This window comes from Tamandua tetradactyla, chromosome 4 (genome assembly GCF_023851605.1).
Source record: "Tamandua tetradactyla isolate mTamTet1 chromosome 4, mTamTet1.pri, whole genome shotgun sequence".
Lineage (NCBI taxonomy): Eukaryota > Metazoa > Chordata > Mammalia > Pilosa > Myrmecophagidae > Tamandua > Tamandua tetradactyla.
This window is the reverse complement of record NC_135330.1, coordinates 31,350,080-31,369,092: the sequence shown is the minus strand read 5'-3', so window position 1 is coordinate 31,369,092 and position 19,013 is coordinate 31,350,080. Positions and strand designations below refer to the sequence as shown.

The 19,013-nt window shown below is 37.2% G+C and overlaps 1 non-coding gene across 1 annotated transcript; it reads right to left on the bottom strand.

Moving 5' to 3' along the window:
* Window positions 1-18,029: 18,029 nt before the first annotated feature.
* On the bottom strand, window positions 18,030-18,136 carry LOC143681822 (U6 spliceosomal RNA). Its single transcript, XR_013174879.1, has one exon. It is a non-coding gene; the product is annotated as a U6 spliceosomal RNA (small nuclear RNA).
* Between the last annotated feature and the right edge of the window lie 877 nt (window positions 18,137-19,013).

Here is a 19,013-nt window from a genome sequence, read left to right as displayed (position 1 = left end):
GTTAAATTGGCATTAAATCAAGCATGATTGTTATAGATATAGAACGCTAAATTTAAGCCCCAAGGAGACCACACACACAAAAAAAAATATGAAAAATCTATAGAGAGGAAAATGAGAAGGGGACTCATAGGTTAAACAAAAGTTCAAATAAATATGAAAGTAGGCCTTAATGGAAGATTTAAGTGTCAAAAAAGTATAAGACATGCAAAGACCAAAGATCAAAATGACAGAAGAAAGTCCACCACTGCAAGTACTTACTTTAAATGGAAAAGAGATTAAATTGTCCAGTTAAAAGGCAGAGATTGGAAGAATGGACAAAAAGCATAACTGAACTATATACCGTTCACAAGAGACGACCATATATTCAAAGACATAAGCAGGTTGAAAATGAAAGGATAGAAAAAAATAGCTATACTAATATAAAAATAGAATTTAAGTAAAAAAGAAAACTCCTAAAAGGGACAAAGTCATATACTGATAAAGGGGTAAATTCAACAAAAAAACATAATAATTATCAATATATATATAAACATATGATGGTAGAGCCCGAAAACACATGAAACAAATATTGGCAGATTTGAAGGAGAACTAGACAGTTGTACATTAAAAGTAGGAGACTTCTATATACCACTTTCAATAATTGGCAGAACATCCAGGTAGAAGATCAATAAGGAAATAGAAGACTTGCATGATACTATAAATCAACATACCACACATAGCACCACAATCAATTTCAGAGCACTGTCATTACTCCCCACCCCCAATAATAAAAATAAAAAATAAAACCTAAAAGACTCCATGCTTTTTATCTCCCCCTTATTATTGACACCTAGTGTTGGTGTGGTTCATTTGTTATATTGATGAAAGAGTATTGAAATATTACTGTAAACTATAGTCCATAGTTTGCAATAGGAGCATTTTCCCCATATACATCTCTATATTTAGTCCTTGTATTAGTGTTGTATGTATGTTCCAGTTCATGAAAGAACTTTTAAATATTTGTACTGTTAATCACAGTCATCATCCACCACAAGATTCCCTGTGTTATTCATTCCCATGTTTTAACCTCTAGCTTTTCTTTCAGTGGCATACATTGTTCTAAACTTCCCCTTTCAACCACATTCACACACAATTCAGTACTGTTAGTAACGTGCTACAATCACCTCTATGGTGACGTGCTACCATCACCTTAACATATCCAAATGTTTAAGTTCAACCTAGTTAAACAATGTGCACATATTAAGCAATGGCTCCCCATTCTCGAGCCTCATTCTATCTCCCGGTAATCTATATTCTAGACGTTATGTCTCTGAGTTCACATTCTATAATTAGGTCCTATCAATGAGATCATACCATATTTGTCCTTTTGTGTGCGACTTATTTCACTCAACATAATATTCTTATGGTTCATCCATGTTGTCACAGGTTTCGGTACTTCATTTACCTCTGAATAAATTCCATCCTATGTATATACCACATTTGTTTAGCCATTTATTAGTTAATGAACACTTGGGTATTTCTATCTTTTGACAGTTGTGAATAATGCCGCAATGAACACTGGTGTGCATGGGTCTGTTCACATCCCAGCTTTCAGACCTTCTGTAAATACAAAGTAGCAGGATTTCTGGGCGGTAAAGCAAGTCTATACTTAGCTTTTTGAGGAACTGCCAAACCATCTTTCACATAGACCATTCCATTTTACATTGCCACCGGCAGTTCCTATTTCTCCACATTCTCTCCAACACTTGTAGCTTCCTGTTTGTATAATAGTGGCCATTCTAGCAGGTGTAAAATGAGATCTCATGGTTTTGATTTGTATTTCCCTAATAGCTAGTCACATTTACACTTTGGGTATAAGGTCTAAGAAACTACCACCTATCATTAGATCTTAAGATGTTTCCTGACATTTCCTTCTAGGAGTTTTATGGGACTGGCTTTTATATTTAGGCTTTGATCCATTTTGAGTTAATTTTTATATAAGATGTGAGATAGGTGTCTTCTTTTATTCTTTTCAATATGGATATCCATTTCCCCAGTGTCATTGTTTGAAGAAACTGTTCTGTCCCAGTTGAATGAATGGAGACTTGTCAAAAATCAATTGAGCCAGAATCCTGGGTTCAATTCCTATTGCCTGCTCATGCAAAATAAAAATCAATTGAAATGAAGGAATGTTTTTGAACTCTCAATTCAATTACGTTGATCAATAAGTCTATTTTTATGCCAATACCATGCTATTTTGACCACTGTAGCTTTTTAATATGCTTTAAAGTCAGGAAGTGTGTCTTCCCACATAATTCTTCTTTTTTGAGATGTTTTGGCTATTTGTGGCCCCTTACCCTTTCAAATAAATTTGCTAACTTTTCCATTTCTGCAAAGTGGGCTTTTTGAATTTTGATTGGGATTCCATTAAATTTGTAAATAAATTTGGATAGAATTGACATCTTAATGACAATTAGCCTTCCAATCCATGCACATGGAATATCTTTCCATTTATTTAGGTCTTCTTTGATTTCTTTTAACAATGTTTTGTGGTTTTCTGTGTACAGGTCCTTAACATCCTTAGTTAAGTTTATTCCTAGATATTTGATTCATTTAGCTGTTATTGTAAATAGAATTATCTGCTTGGATAGCTCATCACTAGTGTATAGAGACTACTGATTTTTGAGTATTGACCTTGTATCCTATCACTTTGCTAAACTCATTTATTAGCTCTAGTAACTTTGTCATAGTTTTTCAGGATTTTCTAAATATAAGATCCTGCCTTCTGCAAATAGTGAAAGTTTTATTTCTTCCTTTCAGATTTGGATGCCTTTTATTTCTTTTTCTTGTCTAATTGCTTTTGAATAACAGTATTGACAGTGGATATCCTTGTCTTGTCCCCAATTTTAGAGGAAAAGCTTTCGCTCTCTTACTATTAATATGATGTTAGGTGTGGGTTTTTCATTTATGCTTTTGTCATGTTGAAGAAGTTTCCTTCTATTCCTACTTTTTGAAGTATTTTTATCAAGAAAAGATGTTGAATTTTTGTCAAATGCATTTTCTGCATCAATCAAGATGATCATGTGGTTTACTCCTTTCAATTTGTTAATGTGGTGTATTACATTAATTGATTTTTTTGGGTTGAACCACCCTTGCACACCTGGAATAAAATCTATTTAGTCATGATATATAATTCTTTTAATGTGCTGTTGGACTTGAATTGCAAGTATTTTGTTGAAGATTTGTATTCATTAGAGAACATTTTCTTTTCTTGTAGTATCTCTATGAGGCTTTGGTATTAGGGTGATGTTGGCTTCATTAGGTAGGGTTCTTTCTTCAATTTTCTAGAAAAAATTGAGTAGAATTGGTATTTATTCTTCTTGGAATGCTTGATAGAATTTGCCTGCAAAGCCATCTAGTCCTGGGCTTTTCTTTGTTGGGAAATTTGATGACTGATCCAATGTTTTCACTTGTGATTGGTTTGTTGAGGTCTTCTATTTCTTCTTGAGTCAGTATAGGTTGTTTGTATGCTTCTAGCAAATTGTCCACTTCATCTAAGTTGTCTAGTTTGCTTGCATACAGTTGTACACAGTATGATCTTTTTTATTTCTTCATAGTCTGTGTAATGACCCTCCTCTCACTTCTGATTTTATTTCTTTGCAGCTTCTCTCTTTTTCTTTGTCAGTCTAGTCAAGGGCCTATTGATTTATTGATCTTCTCAAAGAACCAAGTTTTGTTTTTATTCATTGTTCTAGTTTGCTAGCTGCCAGAATGCAATATACCAGAAATGGAATGGCTTTTAAAAAGGGGAATTTAGTAAGTTGCTAGTTTGCAATTCTAGGGCCGAGAAAATGTCCCAATTAAAACAAGTCTACAGAAATGTCCAATCTAAGGCATCCAGGGAAAGATACCTTGATTCAAGAAGACTGATGAAGTTCAGGGTTTTTTTCTCAAGTGGAAAGCCACATGGTGAACATGGTCAGAATTTCTCTCTTATCTGGAAGTGCACATGGTGAGCACGGTCAGGTTTTCTCTCTCATCTAGAAAGGCACATGGCAAACATAGCATCATCTTATAGCTTTCTTTCCTGGCTTCCTAGTTCATGAAGCATCCTGGGAGACATCTTCCTTCTTCATCTCTAAAGGTCACTGGCTCATAGACTCTCTGCTTCTTGTGGCTATATCATTCTGCTCTCTCAGAATCTCTTCCTTTCTCCGAAATGTTTCTTCTTTTGTAACATTCCAGTAAACTAATCAAGACCCATCTGGAATGGGTGGGGACACATCCCCACAAATCCAGTTTAACAACCACTCTTGATAGAGTCACATCTCCAGGGAGATAATCTAATTAAAGTTTCAAACATACAGTGCTGAATAGGGATTAGAAGAAACAGCTGCCTTTACAAAATGGGATTAGGATTAAAACATGGCTTTTCTAGGGTACATACGTTATTTCAAACCAGCACATTCATTCTCTATTGAATTTTTGTTCTACATTTCATTTATTTCGTCTCTAACCTTTGTTATTTCTTTTTCTTTGCTTACTTTGGGATTAGTTTGCTGTTCTTTCTTTAGTTTCTTTAGGTGTTCAGTTAGGTTTTGGGTTTTAGTTCTTTCTTCTTTCCTAACGAAAACACTTAGAGCCCTAAATTTTTCTCTCAGCACTTTCTTCACTATGCCTTATAAGTTTTGATATGTTGTGTCCTCATTTTCATTTGTCTTGCAATCTTTCTGATTTCTCTTGCAATTTCTTCTTTGATCCACTGGTTAAACATGGCTATTTAAGAGCATGTTGTTTAACCTCTGTATATAATAACTGGCTGTTACTTATGCGCAGTTTCATTTTATTATGATCAGAGAAAGTGCTTTGTATAAATTTTGATCTTTTAAAATGTATTAAGAGGGTGGGCCACGGTGGATCAGCAGGCCGAGTTCTCACCTGCCATGCTGGAGACCCAGGTTCAATTCCTGGCGCCTGTCATGTTAAAAAAAAAATGTATTAAGACTTTTTGTGTGCCCCAGCATATAATCTATCCTGGAAAATGTTCCATGAGCACTTGAGAAGAATGCATTAATACATCCAAAACCATAGATTTATCATTACTTTCTTTTTAAGCAGGCAGAAAATTTGCTGAGTACACATGCAGATAGGGAAACTATAGGCACTCTCACAAAGAAAGAGGTAATGGGCAAGAGTCATATATGGATGCTTGACCATATATGACTCGCTCAGGTGGGGTTATTTGGCCCCAGATGCTGTTTACTGCTGTTCTTCTCAGAGATATCTTCCTCCTTGTAGCCTGACCACTTTTTTGGAATTTGCCATTTGCTCATCAGCCAGCCACCACCCAAATTCTTGCCTTGCATCAATTTTCCCCTCAGAAATGTCTAGTTCCCTTAATCTTAAGGGAATTTGGGCCAATGGTCCTTCTTCTGTAGCTGCTTCAAGCTGTCAGTGGGTCACAGGCCCTACCTGTGGGAGCCTAGAAGTTTCTGGCCATGCTATTGAAGGTGGTTAGTTGAGCTTGAGGAATCAGAGCATCACCTCTGGTGAGGAGGAGTTTGTTTGAAAGGCATCTAATCTAGAAGATACAAACTGGGTGAGAAATTGTTTACATAGTTTGAACAGAAACAGAAGCAAGACAGAGCTCAGGGTATTTTTTTTAGAGTTTTTAGGAATACTGTTGGTTGGGACATATTGTGGCAGTTTGCAATGTCTGGCTGACATTTGCATAAGAATAAATTTCAGAATGACTTTTCAACTCTATTTGAGATTTTTTAGCCACTAAAATTTTATTTCTCTATTTTGGTTAACTAATCCTTTGATTAAAGGGCCAAGCTTCATCTTTGAGAGTCACCCTGCTAAGGAGACTTACATGCCTGGAAGTCATGTGCCATGTATGGGGGTAGGGGTGGGGAGGTAATGAGTTTATTTGTAGAGTTTGGGTTAAAGAGAGACTACATCTGAGCAACAAAAAGGTTTTCTGGGGATGACTCCTACCTAAGTAATGGCTTAGCTTTGCCGTTACAGAGATAAGTTTTGTAAGGGCAAGCCTTAAGATCAAGGGTTTGGCTTATTAAATTGAGAGCCCCCATTGCTTAAGAGAATAGCAAGAATTCTCAAGGTGGGAAAGTTTATTAGTTTTATGCTTTTACCTAGTCTCTTTAGGGGCAAGTATCTTCATTTTCTGATTAAGATGGTATTTTTTCCCTAGATTCCATGTCAAATAAAGCTGAATCTGTTTGTTTAAATACACTACTACAGAAAAACTAAATTTTGAAAGATGTAGAGTAAAGTGGTATAACTGACAAGTAAATTTGGTTGTCTTTATGATCTTTTAATTTTTCTAAGAATTACTAATACCATGAGTAAAAACATCTAGCATCAGACAGATCAGTATCAGGATGTAACATGGACAGTGAGAACATTGTCAAATTTTTAGGCAATTTCTTTTGAAATAAAGGATGAGAAGATCAACATACAATCTTTGTCTTCTAGACAGAGTACTCACACGGTTAAGAGACTTAAAAAAAAAAAAAAAACTTTTCCTAAAGAGCAGACCAACAATTTATATTATTTTAACAAAATTCATTTTCTCAAACATTTCACAGCTTACTTTATCTATCCAGGGTTTGTAGTCAGCAACGGCAAAAACAAGATTCACTTTATTAAACTATCCACAACTTTTTATATCCATCTAGGGCTTGTAGTCAGTGATGACGACAGATAAGATGCAATTTCATAAACATACAATTTTTCCTATCCATGTAGGGCTTACAGTTAGTGAATAAAATTCGCTTTCATACTAGAAGTATGTTAGTTCATAAAATCAATATATTAAAAGACTGCTCTGAGGCAGTTAGAGGTCAGTCAGGTCTGTAGCTAAGGCATTCTTAAAGATATGGGTACTATTTTGAAACCTTTGGGGCAACACTGTCTAAGTGATCTAGGTGGGAATCTATCCTTGAGTCCCTGCCATTTAAAGACATTAGGCTTTGAGGGTCTGGATGACGAGGAATGCAAAACATGACTCTTTAAGATCTAGGACTGAGAACTTGAATGCAGACAGGGGCTACTCAGCAGACTGGCCCTGGGAGGACTTCATTCCATATGGAAAGGCTTATTTGCTTATGGATCCCTTTTGGGATACCAAGAGGCCTTAATCAAGTAGGGACCTTGGGGCAAACAGTGGATAAACACTAGCTGGGTTTACTAATCTTCAGGTGGCTCCCAGGGAGTGAAGAAGATCCCTTCCTACAAGGGGGATTGGTCATTCGGGGACAATGAGAAATTGATGGGACACCAGAATGTCCTCAAGCCTATGAAAAAGAGGAATAGTGAAGGTCCTAATTTTGTCTTTACTGTCAACTCCTACAACCAGGTAAGTCTGAATGGAGGTAGGTCTAGGGTAGAAGTTCAGGAGAGAGTAAGTGGTTCTAATATTTAATTATGAAATCAATAATCTTAGCTGACATGTTGAGTGTCACCTGAAACTCCTCTAGGTTGATGGACATACTTGAAGTCATGGAGCCATAAGTGGCCTTGAGCATCCTCAATCTTCTTTACTGAGCCAGTCCTTCAGAAGATGATGCAGTTTCTGCACTAAATACCCATGTAAGTGGCACGTGAGACAAGGCCCCGGTGGATTCTGAGGTGGAATCTAGAGAATTCTGGCACTCTCTTTGTCAGTGGCCCTTTGACCTGCAGTTGAAGTAAGGCCCTGGAGGCTTGGAGAACTGATTTGGATGACCTTGAAGGGACAGGGCACTTTTAATAGCAACTGCAATAAGCTGATCCTGTTCTTTGTTTTTTCGCTTACCTCTCATTGCTTTCTCCTTCTTGTCAACTTTGCCTCGATTGTTAAACACTGAAAAGATAGTTTCTAACAGATTATTAGTGGGAGTTTGTGGGCCTGTGGAGAGCTTTTGCAGCTTTTTCTAAATATCAGGGGCAGACTGGCTGATGAAATGGGTGCTCAGAAAATCTGACTTCCCAGGAATCTGGGTTTTGTTAGGTACCCCACCCCCCACCCCATGAAGTAACTGACCATTAGCAAACATTCCAAGAAACTTCCCCCACTCATAACTTCTAGGAGGCCCCTTACAAAACCAAGCCTGCCCCAGCTCACAGTGCAGCCCCGTGATTGTCAGTACATACGCCCTCTGGCAACTGCATTCCTGCCCTAGCTCCCTTTATTCAACATCTGCCCTCTGGCAGTAACAGCCCTGGCAGATACAGGCTTGTGATGACTCCCTGCTTAGCCTGCCAATTTCTGGCTTCCAGGCTAGACAATGAAAACCCACCACCTCCCTAACCCCACTAACCATCCTACATAAGCTGTGCGCCTTCCCCTGCTCAGGGCAGTTGTGAACTTAAGCGTCAGCCAGCCTGTGCATAGTCTCACAATAAAGCTCCTTTATTCAAGTTTTAGTCTCCTCTTCTCCCTCCTCACTGAGAATCCTATCAGGTTTATGTTAGAATACATTTTTAGGCCTTCTACTAACCTTTCCTGGAACAGGGCTGGGTTTTCTTCTTTCTCCTGAGTAAGGTCTTGACTGATCTCCCTTACTTTATTGCAGTTAACTGACTTGTAATACATATTTCATACCTTTTAGAAAACAAGTTTTAAAAAGGGATCATCAAGAAGATTTTCCCTCTAATGGAAATTGAGACATGGGCATAACACAAGCAACAAGTCTCTTTCAGGTCTTTGCCTTGATAGGGCGCTATAAACATCTGGGCATAGGAACTTCTGACCACTTTCCATGGCTTTTATAGACTGAAGAGTGGTTTTGTAATTGAGAGTCCTACTGGAGGGTTATGTTTCCCCATATTTTAGCTTATATTAACTTTTGGCCTTTCTCATTTGCTCTGGAAAAGGAAATAGAGGAGCCTCACTAGTGCCAATGTGACAGCTTGATGTCCCAACATGCATCAGAGCTGAGAATTTCCCTCTCTGCTGGTCCAATTTCTTGGGAACATGAGAAGTAAAGTCACTGGGCATCCCTTGTACACCTTTCCTGAGAGATGTCTGGACCCATGCTTCCTGGAGTTTCCTGAGATGTCTGGAGGAATTCTAGGACAATGCTCTCTACAAATTCTTCTCTCTACTGGCTCAGTGTCTTGGGAACACGGAGTGAAGTTGCTGGGCATCCTGGGACATGTCACCAGATGTACCCGGGATGTTCATCCTCAGTAGATTTCTAGACCTACACTCCTGGGGTGGGGGCACTCACCTCACCTGAGGGAAGTCTAACGTCAATGCTCCCAGGAATATTTGTGTCCTCTAGTTTCATGTTTCCCAAGGGCTAACGAGCAAGCATGCTCTAGAAGAAGGGAAGCATTATATTCAGCCGCAATGGGTCTCAACAGGGGCTAAAAATTATGGCCTGGAGGGGAGACACTCCCATTGTAAAATACTAATTCCCATGAGATTACACTAGAGGTGGCTCTCTAGAATGTTAATGAGAACACCTTGTTGTGTACAAGAATCCTGTGTTACGAAAGATGAAATGTCTCAGAAGGCACTGAAAGCCAGATAGGGGAGAAAGGAGACTCTCGTGGAAGCAGGGGAGAGAACCTCTGTTGAAAAGGTGAAAAAATGACTCAACAGGAGAGACTGTGGGGGAGTCTTGGAGAATCAAGGAGCGAAAGATAGAGAGAGAGAGAGAGAGAGAGAGAGAGAGAGAGAGTTATGGAGGGACTTGATTTGGCTTCTGTTAGACTCCTGCATGATGTGGGGAAAAGTCCTCTGTCAGGTTTCAAGGGCAGCCTCACCTGCTGCTCTGAGTCTCCTTGGATTAGTATGGCATGGAGATGGGCTCCTGCCACTTCTGAGGAGGGAACCAGAGAACTCAGTGTAGACTGAGATTATATCCTGGGGAAACTGTATCTGTGTCCCCAGATTCCTAGACATAGAGTTGCATGAGGACATAGGAAAGGATAACAATGAGCCAAGTGAGAAGAAAAAGCAAAATCATGTAGCCAAGCCTCCTGGACAATAGCCATGACTTATGATTCCAGACAGTTGGAGAGAAGTGTCTTGTGGTTGGCTTGCCAAAACATGTTGCCAGATTTGGGTCTAGGTTCTTGGCTGCATTGTGAGAAAGAATTCAAGAGACAACACAGAGTAAGCAGGCAGAAAATATATTGAGTACACATGCAGACAGGGAGTATGCAGGCACTCTCACAAAGAAAGAGGTGAGGGGTGAGAAGCCTATCATTACTTTTTATGCATTTGCATTTTAGGACTTTTAAGAAGTATGATGTGAAATTATATACCAAAACATTCAAAACAATAATACTTGTATTTATAATTAATCAAATGGTTACCTTTACCAAAAGTTTTGTTTCTTTATATCATTTTTACCCACTGTCTAGTGTCCTTTTCTTTCAGTTTGAAGAATTCCTTTCAGCTTGGTTGTAGGGAAGGTCTAGTGGCAATGAATTCCTTTGGCTTTAAAAAAAACATCTGGGTCTGCCTTAATCTATCCCTCATTTTGGAAAGAAGGTCTCACCTGATATAAAATTCCTGGTTGGTAATTGTTTACTCTCAGCATTTTAAGTATTTAAATCCACCATCACCTTGCCTCCATGGTTTCTGATGAGAAATTGGTACTTAATCTTATTGGGACTCCCTTGTATGCACCATGTTGCTTTTCTCTTACACCTTCAGAAATCTCTCCTTATCTTTTGCATTCAGCAGTTTGACCAGCCTGTGGTGAAGATGTGAATATTCACATCTTTTACCATGTTTGGGAAGCTTTGTGTCTTATTTCTTTGAATATTCCTTCTTTTCCTTTCTCTCCTTCTCCTTTTCTGACTCCCATATTGTTGTGAATTGGTATGCTTGATGATGTCCCACAGGTCTCATAGGCTGTTTTCACTTTTTCTAATTCCTTTTTCTTTTTGTTCCTCAGCTTAATTTTAATGTTTTATCTTTGAGTTCATAGATTCTTTCTTCTGCCATCTCCAATTGGTTGTTGAAACCCTCCTGGGAATTTTATTTCAGTTGCTGTGGTCTTTCAATAATTCTGTTTGGGTCTTTTAAAATTTCTATCTCTTTATTGAAATTTGCTTATTGTTCACTCATTGTTTTGATACCTTTAATTCTTTCCTGCATTTTCTTTCATCTCCTTAAGTATGTTGAACATCATGCTTTAAGTCTTTGTCTATATGTTCACAGTCTGATCTACATTGATGTTTTATGGATTTTTATCCTCTTCTTTTGGATTGGCAATCATTTCCTGTTTCTTTGTCTTATAATCTTTTTTGCATACTGTACATTTTAATATTTAAAAATACTAAGTCTGGGATTTAGTCCCTAGCTGTCTGTCTTTTTTAGTTTGTATCTAGCTAGTGATATGACAGATTTTCTTAAGTGCCAGAAGCTAAAATAACAAACAAATCAATGCCAAAACACATTTCACAGTCTTTCAAAATTGGCTTTGCATGGCTTGGTGTTCTCTTTCAGTGTTCACAACTCCTATTAGGAAGGTCTACTCAAGGTGAATACAAAGTGTACTGTCCTCCTTGACTTTTCCAGCTGTGTCTTGTCCTGGGCTAGTGCCTGCCAGTGGCCTTAAGATACCCCGTTTACAAGAATTTGAATGCACCCTGTAGTCCCCAGGAAACAGAACTTCTTGCTTTTCTGGGTGTTCTATCCCAGGACTTGAAGCAGCTAAGTCTTTGAAGCAGGCCACCTGGCTCAATTGTTTCTTATACTGAATCTACTATTTCAAATTGTTTTTGCCTGGAGGGCAAATTCTGGAAATGGGAGGCTCAGCAGACAGGAGTTTGCAAATTCAGTCTTCCCAAACTATGCCAGGACCCACAAAGGGAACATTGGCTGACTCCAAACTACCCAGGGTAGGGGGATGATGGTGTATCCAGAAATGGTGCCCAGAACATCTCATGTGACTCTTTGAAGGTGCATTTTCTTGTTTGGGCACTAGTCCAGTAAAAGCATCCCTTTAACTCTTTTTCCATAGTTTTGAGGAAGTATACTGTCTTTAAGTCTCCTCTGCTACTTTTGCCCAGGGAAGATTGGAAAAATTGCCACTCTCAAGCCAAGCTGCCAATGATCTGAAGTAGCTAGTGAAAAGCAGTGATCAGCAGTTGGACCACATACTCACGGATTTGGGGGAACTAATTTTTTATATTCCATTTGGCAGCAGGAGGCTGTGCCAGGGTCCAGAGTTGAGTACCTCACTGGTACCTGGCAGGAAGTTGAGAAATGAGCAATGATAGCCACCATATGCTGAGTGCAATTCACTGCTATTTGCCATGATTTAAAAGCCTCTTCTTCCAGCTCTTCTCTAGATGCTGCACAGTGTTCAACTAGATTCTGGTTTTAAATTTTTGATTCAGACAGTTCCTGCCTGTTCAGTAGTTTTCTGGTAGAGAAACTGACTTTTCAAGCTTCCTGCTCTGCCATCTTCCCACAATCTTGGCCAGCTTATTTATGATAAGGGTGCCAATTCACTCAATTGGGAAAGAGTAATCTCTTCAACAAATAATGCTGGGAAAACTGGCTATCATTAAGTAAAAGAATGAACTTTTTTAATTGTTTTAAATACTGGGAATTTATTAGCCTACCATTTTGAGGCTAAAAGAAAGCCTAAATCAAGATCTCATCAAGGCAATGCTTTCTCCCTGAAGATTGTGGTGTACTGGAGCTGGCTGCTGGCAATCCCTGGCTCCTCTGTCACATGGCAAGGCACGTGGTGGCATCTCCTTATTTCTCCCTTCTCTTCCAAGCTTCATTGATTTCAGCTCCTTTCTTCCTTTGATTTTCTCTTTCTCATATTTGAAATCATTCTGCTTATAAAGGACTCCAGTAATAGGAGTAAGACCCATCTGGACTGGACTGGACCACACTTAGCTTAACTAAAGGACAAAAAAAAAAAAAGCTCAGTTTGCACTGGGTTGATACCCACAGGAAAGGTTTAAATTTAAGAACATGTTTTTCTGGGGCACATATAGCTTCAAATAGCCACAGATTCCTAACTTACACCATATTTAAAAAGTTAACTAAAAAAAATGCATTAAAGACCTATGTAAGAGCCAAAGTATAAAACTCCTAGAAGAATATATAGGGAAGCATTTTCAGGATCTTGTGTTAAGGAAAGGTATTTTAGACTTTACAACTAAGGAAAAATAGAGAAATGGGATATCATTAAAATTGAAAATGTTTGTGCATCAAAGGACTTCATCATCAATGTAAAAGGATAAGCTACAGAATGCGAGAAAGTATATGGGAACCACGTATGTGATTAGCATTTAAGATCCAGAATATATAAAGGAAGTTCTACACAAAAAGACAATAACCCAATTATAAAAGGGTCAAAGAACTTAAATAGACATTTTGCCAATAACAATATACAAACAGCCAATAAGCATATGAAAACATGCAAATATCATTAACCATTAGGGAAATGAAAACCAAAACCATGAAATACCGTTTTATACCCACTAGAATGATTGCTGTTAAAAAAATGGAAAATAATGTATGGAATGTTTGGATGTTAAGAATGTTTATATGTCTGTATGTTAAGTTTTATCAATAAAAATATTTTAAAAGAATGGAAAATAATAAGGTTGTAGAGGACATGGAGATATTAAGAGCCTTCATTCATTAGTGGTCTTAACATAAAATGGTACAGTCATTGTGGAAAACAATTTGGCAGTTCCTCAGAAAGTTAACTTTAGAGTTAGAATATGACCCAACAATTCCTTTTCTAGGTATACACCCCAGATAATTGAAAGTTGGGATTCGAACTGATATCTGCACACCAATATTCATGGCGGCATTATTTACAGTTTCCAACAGATGCAAACAATCCATTTGTCTATCAAGAGATGAATAAATAAATAAAATGTGGTATATATGCAATGAAATATTATTCGGCCTTTAAAAAGGAGTGAATTTCCAATCCTGCTACAACATTGAAGAGATCATGTTGAGTGAAATAAACCAGACACAAAAGGACAAACATTGTATGATATCAATGGTGTGAAACAATTATAATAAGCAAATTCATAGAGTTGTAATCTAGAAAACAGGTTACTGGGGGCTAAGGTGGGTGTAGAACATGGGGAGTTAATGCTTAATTTGTATGCAGTTTCTGATTGGGGTGATGGATAAACTTTGGTAATGGGTGGTGGTGATGGTAGCACAACATTGTGAATATCATTAACACCATTAAATTATATATTCAAATATGGTGAAAAGGGGAAATTTTAGGTTACAAATGTTACTAGAATAAAAAATATAAAAGAACACAGCATAAGATTGCACAAAGCAATCAACCCTAATGTAAACTATTGATTATAGTTAGTAGTACAATTATAATAATATTGATTCATCGATTGTATCAAAGGTACCACATTAATGGTAAGTGTTAATGAAGGGAGAACCCAGTGTGTGAAAGGGTGGATATGGCAAATTTGTATTTCTGCATATTTTTTCTGTAAACCTATAACTTCTTTTTTAATTTTTATTTTTTCATTGTGAAAAATAACATATATACAAAAAAGCAACAACGTTCAAAGCATACCGCAACAATTAGTTGTACAATAGATTTGAGAGTTTGGTATATGTTACAGTTCCACAATTTTAGGATTTTCCTTTTAGTTGCCACAAGACTCTAGAGACTAAAAGAAATATTTATATAATGATTCAGTAGTCATACTCATCTGTTAAAACCTATCTTCTTTATTATAACTACACATTCTCTCTTGATCTTTCTCCCAAATTTTAGGGGTATTTGGGCTGTGACTATTCCAAATGTTTCATGTTGGATAAGGCTATTGATAATATGGAATAGGAGGATGGAACTAGCTGATGTTCTGGAGAGGCTGGCCCCTCTGTGTTTCAGGACTTACCAGGTCTAGGAACCAACTGGAGATTGAAGTTTTCTGGAAAGAAATTATAGTGCATGGAACTTTTTAGAATCTCAGAGAAAGCTCTAAGTGTTCTTTAAGGTTGGCAGGACTGGTTTTGATTAGGGTTTGGCAAACCATGATAAAGTAGCAATTTCTAGCTGAAGCTTGCATAAAAGTAGCCTCTAGAGTAGTTTCTCAACTCTGTTGAACTCTCTTAGCCATTGATACATTATTTGTTATAATTCTTTTGGTTAGGAAGGCATTGTTGATCCCATAAAGCCAGCCAGGCTCATCCCTGGGAACCATATTCCATGTTGCCAGGAGACTTTCACCCCTGGATGTCATGTCCTATTAAGGGGGAGGGTAATGATTTCACTTGCAGTTGGGCTTAAAGAGAGAGAGAGAGAGAGAGAGGCCATATCTGAGCAACAAAAGTGGTCCTCTGAAAGTAACTCTTAGGCATAAATACAGATAAGCTTAACTTCTCCACTCATAAATAAACTTCATAAGAACAAGCCTCAAGATTAAAGTCTTGGCTTATTAACTTGAGAGTCCCTAATGTTTGAGACTGTATCAGGGGTCTCCCTGGTGGTAAAGTTTAATAGGTCCATATATTTCTTCCATCCCTCAAGGCACTTTGCCAATATTTTTAAATTATCTACTCAACGTACTCTGGGATGTGTCCAGGCGTTACATTAAGTTATACCAAATTATAAATCCTCATTCCCACTCTGGGCTCACATGTTTGGGTTGCTTAAATGATTTATCCAGACTGAGTTAGATTATGTGCTACAGAAAAGTTAGGTTTTGGACAAAATAAACTTCTCTTCCTTTGGTCTCATATGGTAGGTGAAGTTCTAAAATTCAGATAATGTCCTCCTTATCCCTCTAATGATTTACCTTAGTCCTAAACTGATCACCTTCTTTCTTATCTCTAACTGAAGCATGATCTCTTTTTCAATTTCTTTAGCAGTTGTTGTATGTGGCAGTGTATGTGGTAGAACTTCTACTCTGAGCCTTACTGACACACAGGTACTCAAAGTTCAAGAGGAATACCAGATATACATATGTAGCAAAGCCTCTCAAAAATCTAGAAATAGCAATTACAGTTCCAGGCTAAATGTAACTGCTATAAGATCTAAGTCCTGATTTTCTTACAAGTATTTTCTAAATGAGACCATACAATATTTGCTTTTTAGTATCTGGCTTATACTGCACCACGTAATGACCGACAGTTTCATTCACAATGTTGCATGCCTCATGATTTCATTCCTTTTTGTAGCAGCACAATATTCGATCATATGTATACACCAGAGTTCACCATTCTACCTCTTAGTCAGTGCATCCTTCAGGCACATCCATCTATTGGGCATCATATATAATGTCCAAAGTCTCACATTATCCTGACTTAGTAGTATAATCATCAAAATTCTCAATTTTAGACAATTTTCATTGCTCCCAAGAGAAAAATCACTAATAAACACACCTTCACCAAATAGAAAATCCAGACCTCCCCTTAACTCTTGTCTTTCCCTCATTCTTACCCCTGGTGTTGCTGTGATATTTTTAATGTCTTCCTGCTAAGCATAGCCCACAGTATGCAATAATAGTTTCCCCCTAAACCCTGATATCACAGGGTTTTGTAATAAGATTCAAACCTTTCAGATTTGTACAAGATTCATAACTTTGAAGTGGTTTGTTCAAGAACTTATTGATATTTGTAGTGTTAAGCAGTGGGATACAGGGCTCTAGACATCCCTTTTCAATCATGTTTACCTTCAATATGGCAATATTACTTATAGGCCCATTAATGAGCTGCCTTCACTACTATCCACTCCCTTACATTTAAGTTAAACCTCATTAGATAAGAACTCCTCCATGTCGACCTTCTATGTATCTCTAAGTCCCCTATATTTTATATTTTTTAAGCCTCTGAGTTTACCTTTACCAAGGTCATAAAAGCAAAATTGTACAGTATCTATCCTTTTGTGTCTGGTTTATTTCACTCAGCATTATGTCCTCAAGGCTCATCCATCTTGTCGCGTGCTTCAGGATGTCATTTAGTCTTACTGCTGCCTAATATTCCATCATAGTATATACCCCATTTTGTTTATCCACTCATCTGTTGATGGGCACTTGGATTGTTTCCATCTTTTGGCGATTGTGAATAATGCTGCTATGAACATTGCAATGCAAATGTCTATGTCACTGCTTTCAGCTCTTCTGGGTATATACCAGGTAGTAGTATTGTCAGGTCATAGGGCAACTCGATATTATAATTTTCTAAGGAACCTCCACACTGTCTTCCATAGCAGCTGTACTATTATACATTCCCATGAGCAGTGCATAGTGTCCCAATTTCTCCACATCCTCTCCAACATTTATAGTTTCCTGTGTTTAATAGCAACCATTGTTATAGGTGCGAGGTGATATCTCACTGTAGTCTTTTTTAATTTAAATTTTTATATGTGTATTTCATTGTAGTACTGTGACAACCAAATGACATCTGTGTACCAGAGCATACATATATCAACAGTAAGATGTGACTTTTCGTTACACAACTGCTAGAATATTTAGCTTTTTCGTAGGAGAGATAAGCATGCAAGATGGCCACTGAATAATTTTTTGTTTTTTTTCTTAATCTTAATTTTTTGTCTGTTGTACTTTATCAACTTCACAGTTAATAGAATTGTAAATTATGTAGGTGATGTAGTGTTGGGGGGGAATCAATCAACTGTGTTGTATTGCAATAGTTGCTAGAGTAATCGTACATACACCAATTAGGAACTGTCATCATAATTAAGAGATAGTTATTGTTATCAGTTGCACAATGATAAAATTCTTTTGAAAATATTGGTTAGCCTCCTTATATATGTCAAATGCCCTTTCCATTTAAGCAGAAGAAAAAAAAGTCAGAAAGTTATTTTTGGCCTTGCTTTGTCAAAAAGTCAACTGTACAAAGATATACATGCTAAACCTAGAATTATAATTTTAAAAGCCTATTAAAAACAAAAGTGTCATGCATTTTTAAAATCAATTATTCAGAGGCTTTAAAATTGTTGCAAGACCATATAGCATATATTAGCTTTTGTACTGCTAATGCACAACTAACGGCAAACCTGATTAGCTTAACAGTCATCTGTCTTAATTACACCTTTATATATAAAAATATGGAATTCTTCACAAACTTACATGTCATACTTGTGCAGGGGCCATGCTAGTCTTCTCTGCATCATTCTAATTTTAGTATATGTGCTGTCAAAGTGAGCACTCATTGTAATATTGATCTGCATTTCCCTTATAGCTAATGAAAATGAGCATCTTTTCATGTGCTTTTTAACAATCTGTATTTGCTCTTCAGAAAAATATCTATTCATATTTTTAGCCCATTTTATAATTGGGTTGTTTGTTCATTTGTTGTTGAGTTGTATGATTTCTTTATGTATACAGGTTATCAAACCTTTATCCAATGTGTAATTTCCAAATATTTTCTCCCATTGAGTTGGCTGCCTCTTCACCTTTTTGAAGAAGTCAAAAAGCACAAAAGCATTTGTTTTCAGGAGTTCCCAGTTTATCTGTTTTTTTTTTCACTGCTTGTGCTTTGGGTGTAAAGTTTAAGAAGCTACTTTCTATTACTGGGTCTTGAAGATGTTCCCCTTTATTTTCTTCTAGGAGTTGTATAGTACTGGTTCTTTATATTTAAATCTTTTATCCACTTTGAATTAATTTTTGTATAAGGTGTAAGGTAAGGTGCTCTTTCATTCTTTTGGCTACTGATATCCAGTCCTCCCTTCTCCATTTATTGAAAAGATTATTTTATTCCAGTTCAGTGGATTTTGGAGCCTTGTTGAAGATCAGATTTGCTGGTCTATTTTCATGCTCTTGATTTGAATCCATTAGTCAAAACTTCTTACTTCTTCAATACTTCTATCTTTGTGCCAGTACCATGCATTTCAACTATGGTGGCTTTGTAATAAGCTTTGAAATCAAGAAGTGTTAATTCTCCTACTTTGGTCTTCTTTTTAAAGATGTTTTTAGCTATTCAAGTTCTCTTTCCCTTCCAAATGAATTTGGTAACGAGCTTTTCCAAGTCCTCAAAAAAAGGCTGTTGGAATTTTTATTGTACTGTCTGGAATCTGTAGATCAAT